The sequence below is a fragment of the Rhagoletis pomonella genome, unplaced genomic scaffold (genome assembly GCF_013731165.1).
Source record: "Rhagoletis pomonella isolate Grant_MI unplaced genomic scaffold, Rhpom_1.0 Rhpom_scaffold_00006, whole genome shotgun sequence".
In the NCBI taxonomy this organism is placed as follows: domain Eukaryota; kingdom Metazoa; phylum Arthropoda; class Insecta; order Diptera; family Tephritidae; genus Rhagoletis; species Rhagoletis pomonella.
Window position 1 is genome coordinate 66,958,360 of NW_023458560.1, and position 6,869 is coordinate 66,965,228.

The 6,869-nt window shown below is 37.0% G+C and overlaps 1 protein-coding gene across 1 annotated transcript in view; it reads left to right on the forward strand.

The window, feature by feature from the left end:
- Window positions 1–1,144: 1,144 nt before the first annotated feature.
- The window catches only part of LOC118741157, an 82,353-nt gene continuing 76,628 nt past the window's right edge, over window positions 1,145–6,869 (forward strand). Inside the window, exon 1 of the mRNA XM_036473022.1 lies at window positions 1,145–1,214. The gene's annotated coding sequence lies outside the window, so the exon portion shown is untranslated. The remainder of the gene's footprint in view (window positions 1,215–6,869) is intronic.

The window sequence follows — 6,869 nt, forward strand, 5'->3', positions numbered from 1 at the left end:
CAATTGGCAAACCAATTCGAAAGTGATCCGCTAACGATACGTTTTCATACATTCGAGAACGATACTTTGTCTGCCACAAACAGAGCGACCCGTCGTGGGGAAATATTCCGAAAAAGATCGGTTAGCGATTATCGTTTTCAACAGTTTTGTTCGCAAAACATCTGTTTACGATATTGTTTGCGAATATTTGGTCGGCTGGGAAGCTACACTCTGTTACTCCCACCACCTCTGCAGCCGCAAACCGGCTTTGGTTGCCTTCGCAACAATTTGGTCGCATCAATTACAAATGGTTGCTGGCAATCAATAGTTTTCAATAAAAATGTATTTTATGTCGCGTATAAAAGCGATTACTCCTCTTATCCCAGCTCGATTGGGCGTGGGCATGACCGTGAATGCATTTGACATGCAACAGCCACCTAAATTTCATTCAATTGAAATTCTATAGTGGTAACTCTTGTTACGCTTGTTTGCACGCTGGAAGTCGCGGAATCAAAAGTGTCAACGCATGTATGTATGTATGTATCTTCGCTATCCTCGTGCTTTTTTGCTCCCTTTGCATACGATGAAATGACGTGATTTTCACTCGAACGGAGTAAAAGGTCACGTTCACTTGCATATTTTGTTATTGAATTTATTAAAAACTGGCAAATACCCGGCGTGCTTGACTGCGCCTTAAACGTATTTTTGTGCTTTTTTATACCCGTATTGTAAAACCTGATTTATTTTATCAATTTAATTTCATACAACAGGCGGCAACCATCCTCAAAAATATTTTCGGCAGCAAACTTTCCTAAACCGTCTTCAGTTTGACACCCATATTGCAATATAGAATTTATCTTATCAATTAACTTAAATCACCTAACAGGTAAATCACAAAATAATCGATTCCTTTCGGAATTTTGAGAGGTAAAAGCCAAATATTTTATAACTCGCCATAATAAAGTTTAATCAGAGTTGATTTGATAACAATTTAAACAGCATGCTTTCTCAGAAAATTAACTAACACATAATCTCCGTAAAGCATACAATTCCTTAAAATATTAATAATTTAAAATACTTACAAAAAACTTGACCTAATATGCAAATTAAATTTTATTTTATAATTACATAATATAATTTAATTAATATTATTTTTACTTTGTTCTCTTTCAGCCACATTAACATTGCTTGGCCACACACAAAGTAGCTGGTGAAAGTGACGTACATTTGCGTAGGTATGTATGGATGCGTTGCTTAATTTATGTGAAAATTTCAATGCAAATTCAGTATATAATTCATTGCGCGAATATGTGCAAATTACATGCAACATTTGTGGTCATTAAGTTATGATAAAAAACAGCAATAAAACATTAATTTTAAATTTAATAAATAAAATCATGTAAAGAGTGCGATTGTGCCAAATTGATCAAAAGAAATATGCGATGGTGAACTAAATCGATGAAAAGAATGAAAAGCTCACTAAAATACATTAATAAATAACGGTATGTATGCTGCAGAAAATAGAACAGTGTGGAAATTGCAAAAGGTTTATGATTACGACTAAACGACAACATGAATCCTAACGTAAACAAATTGGTAATCTGTAGTCTTTAAGAAGACGGCAAAACAAAAGTTTTGAAAATTACATAGTTAACGAAATTCTTAGTTTGGCGCTTTTGTAATAACTGGTCTAAATATTACGCTTGACAAGATGCATAGATATTAAAAAAGGAGTATACCCTGCGATATAATTTATCTATTCTGCCCTTCACAATACTTCGTTTCATTCTTCATACCGCAGAAAGTATTTATCCTTGCCCATATTGCACCCAGACGTCATCCTAACACTCGAGCGATAGTTTCAGTGGCGTCTCTTTAGCTGAGTCGGCAGAGCCCTGTTATGATGCCTATGATGAGTCGCTTCCGGGATCTTCGCTGATTGTGTTGAACCTACTGGAAGAAATTGTTTTTTTTATTTCGGTAATGTCTACGTTTGTTAATATCTGTACACCTTCGCTTTAAAAATTCTCAGTAAATTTCTACACAGACATCGATGGCCCCTGTCTGGGCCAAGAGATGCTTCCCCAATATTTCTGTGGTTTCAGAGCTATCTCGGCGCCACTACAGAGTGCCCGCTTTGACATGCCCGTTCTTCTCACAAATCCAATGCTTAGTCGAATCATCTCTGGGAAAATTGACTAGTGGAAGCTGGGTTCCTAGTTTTTATATGAACTTAGATGCTATGACCTTTTTTCCATATGTTTGTTAGGCGCTGTTTAAGAGAGCGCATTTGACTGCCTTTTCTTTGGCGAGATTAGTGTCTCAGGCTCGAAAGTTATCTTCAGTGCTGTATGCATTTGGACACTTGCTTCCATAAAGCATTCACAGGCTAGACGTTGAATTTCGGTGAGAAATTGTCTTAGCTTGGATTGAGTATTTCTCGGAACCTAATCAACTGTGCTCTACTTGTCATTCTATCAGAGTGTTTATCCACCTCATAGGACAATGTTGTTTGGAGGGACGGAAACTTAAAATGTGCTTAGTTTTCTCGGACTGATACTCATACAATTTATTTGGAACCCACGTACGTAATCAGAACAGAGTTTCATCTAGGACTTCGCTGATTTATCAGATTGAGAGACCACCACCAGGACACAATTTATTTAAGTGACTACTCTTCGCTTCCTAGAGTTTGAGCGAAACACCGCTCGGTACTACCGTCCAGAGCGCCGGAGACAGTAAGAGTGCCGCAAAGTGTAACTGAATCATTCCAGCTCATAAATGACCCTCTTCTGAGCCACAATTTTTGATAAAAAAGATAAAGTAGAAAATGGCGTGGCATCCTTGAGTTGGCATGTCTGTGCAAACAACAACAATACCAACAGCATTCACAATAACTTATTTGATAAACCAAGACTCGGAACACCCACGGAAGTGTAAACAGACGAAATACAAGCGGCGGAGTGGTTGGTTGCCTTCCAGTGTATGTGAGTGCATTTCAATTAGTGCTGCGTACGCGTAAGTGTGCGTACAAGCAGCTGTTCGCTTGCACATAGCTCAGGCAAATGCGCCGTTTTGTGGCAATAAATTTAACGCGCCGCTGAGAGCAGTCAATGTCGAACAAGCCAGACACGTCAGCGTCACCCAAAGAGGCATTCAGTGGGTTAAGAGGAGGCGAACAAAAAGCAAAAACAGAAGAGAAAAAAAAACGCACAAAACCAAATTGCTTGCAGTGCCAGTGACGCAGTACAGCTATCGGCCACTAACTACGCTCCGCCGATAGCAACTGCTGCAACTAATGTGCAAATGTGTGGCATAGTGGCGCGTAGGGCGTTGTCAGTTAACAGCGACAGTTATGGCCGCCTGGCTATCTTACGGAAGATACCAAAGATGGCAGCCAGCATGCGAGGAATGTAAATGACAAACATGGCGGAGCGACTGACTGACTGATTGACGTTGATGAATTCAGTTCATTTCGTAGGCGTAGCCGCCAAAGTGCGTTGCAACTGCTATGCCATGCGAGTGTGCGTGTTTGTGCATTTACAATTGCAAATGGTGCAGCGTAGCATTTGAATTATGGCATACATACATATGTATGAACAAGCTGATATACTTTCAGCTGATAGACATTACCAGTCGAGCGTAGCCAACAGCCAACCGGCAGACAGCCATAGCGGAAGTCAGCAACGATCCGCATGGATTCGCACTGACAAATTTGCATATAAATTCGGTAGCAACCGCTTGCGGTATCACTTCGAAATGCACACATACATACTCTACTACTCGTATCTGCATTTGCACTCATGTACGTGCGTTTAAATGAATTTCGCATTTTCGGATAGCACATCTGTGTTAAAACAGAAAAATACTTGGAGTTATAAAACCTTTGGTTATGTAAGAGTTAAAAAAATAGTACCTCGCGAATTTTCTGCTTTCTGAAATTAAAAATTATACAATAGGCATGCAAATCTTTAAGCGCTGTTATAAAATTTTTTCTGAAATTTATTTGTGTTTCTTGCTGTGATCTTAAATTTTAGTCATGGTAAATAAAATCTTAAGAAGTGAGTTGTTTGACATTTGGAGAAGTGTTGCTGAAACTTCTAAAAGACAAAAAGGTGTCCGTGATTATGTGATTAGTAAATTGAAAGAAATATCTGATGAAAATGCTCGTTCCGAAAGTAAATAAAGTAAATTAAGTAAATGACTTTAGATTCGTAATCAGCAACCCAGAAAATCCCAGATACCCAGTAACATAGAAATCTACCGATTTTTTTTAATTTTCGTCCGCCATATTGGATCCGCCATTTAGAATTTTTGGTAAATGACTTTAGATTCGTAATCATCAGCCCAGAAAACCCCCAGATACCCAGTTTCATAGAAATCTACCGATTTTTATTTAATTTTCGTCCGCCATTTTGAATTTTTGATAAGTGAATTCAGATTCGTAATCAGCGACTGAAAAACCCCCTAGGTAAGAAGTGGTGTAAAGATCCATCAACGAGTATTTGTTTAAATAGTTTCGTCCAGCTAGATTTGCGATCCGAACCACTGTGCAGCCCAGCCCATAAGCCCACCAACTTACATTTTAAGATATGCAACACTTTTGCGCTTTTTGGTTCCACTGAAGCGTACTCATTTCATTGACAACAAAGAAAAATATTTTCGAAGCGCAAAGTCACACACACACACACTCAAACGCTTTCCTGCAGGCAGCACTATCTGCTGTTATTCCAGTGGCAAATTGCCGTTCTTCATCGAATTTGAATGGGCGAAAGTGTGTGAGAAGTGATGTAGGCGTTCGAGTGCAATGCAGCAGCTGCAAGTTGGCGCAAAAGCAGCTGCAAGTGCCTAGCAATTAAGTTGTGGAAGAAGTTGTAGGTGTTTGGAAAACTTTTAGCAAAGTATTTGTGATTTATTTGATTTGCTTTTTGAAGCGTAACTCCGCGCAAATAATTTGTGTGCGCCTGTGTGTGTGTGTTTGTTTGCATAAATGTTTGAGCTAAATATTATTTTTGGCAAAAAATTTTATGTAATGAGATTCATAATTTTCCGTAAGGCAGAAAAGTGTAGGAGATCCCTGTAAGAAAGATATTTGAAAGCTTGAATGAATCTACCTTATATGTATGCAGGGCCGTAGCCAGGATTTTTTTCGGGGGGTTCTGATAAAATATTTTTTTTATTTTAACTTTTGTTTCAACATAGATTGATTAAAAGAAAAAATACTGATATAAATAAAATATTTCACACAAACAGGGTTGAAATTTTGAAATTCCTGCCCGTATTTCGTTTGTAAGTCAAATATTATTTAGTGGCATTGTGCTACAGTAGTCGAAAAAATTATAGCTGCACCAAATTGTGACAAGTTCTAAAATAATATTTTTTTTTGATATTTCATTTCGGTTAGTTTTTTATAAATCATTCTTTAACAACATCCATATAAATACAAGTTTAAAGGCAGTGTTACACGATTGGGTATATGACGAAATTTGGTCAAAATCGTGTCACAATTGTGTGAATAGCCAAATATTTTTCTTATCCCAATCACGAAAAATAATTTGTTGAAATTTCAATCGCTTGTTTTGTATGGAAAAAGGTTTCACAAGCAAATGAATTTTAACAACTTATAATTTTCGTGAGAAAAAATTAAAAATATTTGACATTTTCGAGACCAAATAATTTGAAAATAAATCAAATCAGCTCCTCTACTGATACTACCTGTTCAATGTACCTTGGTTTATGCACTCCCATCAAAGGTTTTGAAAAATACATACTTTAATTCGATCAAAAATGCCTTTAATCAAATCAAAAACTTCATAAAAGTGTAGTATTAAGCGATTATACGCGAATTTTGCAGAGCTTACGAAAATATAACCTTTACTAAACAGGGGTTAGTAGTTTAGACGTAGAGCCACTAAAAGTTGACCATTTTGCCCACATTGAGAAAAACTTTTATTTTTTGGTTCCTTTTCGTTATATTTAAAATTTTTTTGTCTATAAATGGAGCCACGCATTTCCATTTTTTGGTATTTTGCAGAGGGGAACTTTTAAAAGTAAATATTTTTCCTAAAAGTTCTTAGATCTATCTGTTTTTCGTAAAGTCTATGTTTGACCCTTCCTTCAACTTGTGTAGAAGATAAAAAGCCCAAATGCAATCCTCTCAACTCTACAACTCCTGGCAGCGTTGTAATATTGGAAACTCTAATGAAATATCTCCATAAGAGTCGATATCACAACAATGCCTGCCTTTCTGCCAAAGCTTAAGGCTACTCCTTACCTGCGATATAAATTTACATAGACATTTTAAAATCCCAATCCAGTTTGGTTGTATAAAAAGTGCCTTAACTTCTTTGCAGGGAAAATGGTGTTCTATCAGTGCTTTCAGAACTAAACTACTGTCCACTAATCATTTTCTCATCATATTAGCGAAACTTGCGTTATCTTGCCGGCTTAAAAGTTTTCACTCCGAAAATTACCACAGAAATCTTATCGGGTACACACTTTTGTTTTTTCTTTCTCATATAAAGACATCTGATTTTGTATTGTTGAACTGTTTTTCGTCAGCCCTTGTAAAATTTTGTTTGTAGACAAACTGGTTTCGGCGTTGTGTCATCTTCGTGAGAACGAAAAATTATACTGAAGATGGCACAACCACGACAAGGGATGACGGAAAATCGTTCCATAATACATCATAATCCTCCCCAGTCGGAAACACTAAAAACGAAAATGAGAACATTTGCTTTTCTTTGCATACTTTTTTCACAATTATTTAATTTTCCGTGCAGCTACATACTTTCACTACAACTCGAATTTAAGAAATCAATAGTTCATCTGATGTGCTTCCCCACACTCAAAAAAATGTGTCCTAAAACTAAGGAAAATTTACTTGTTTT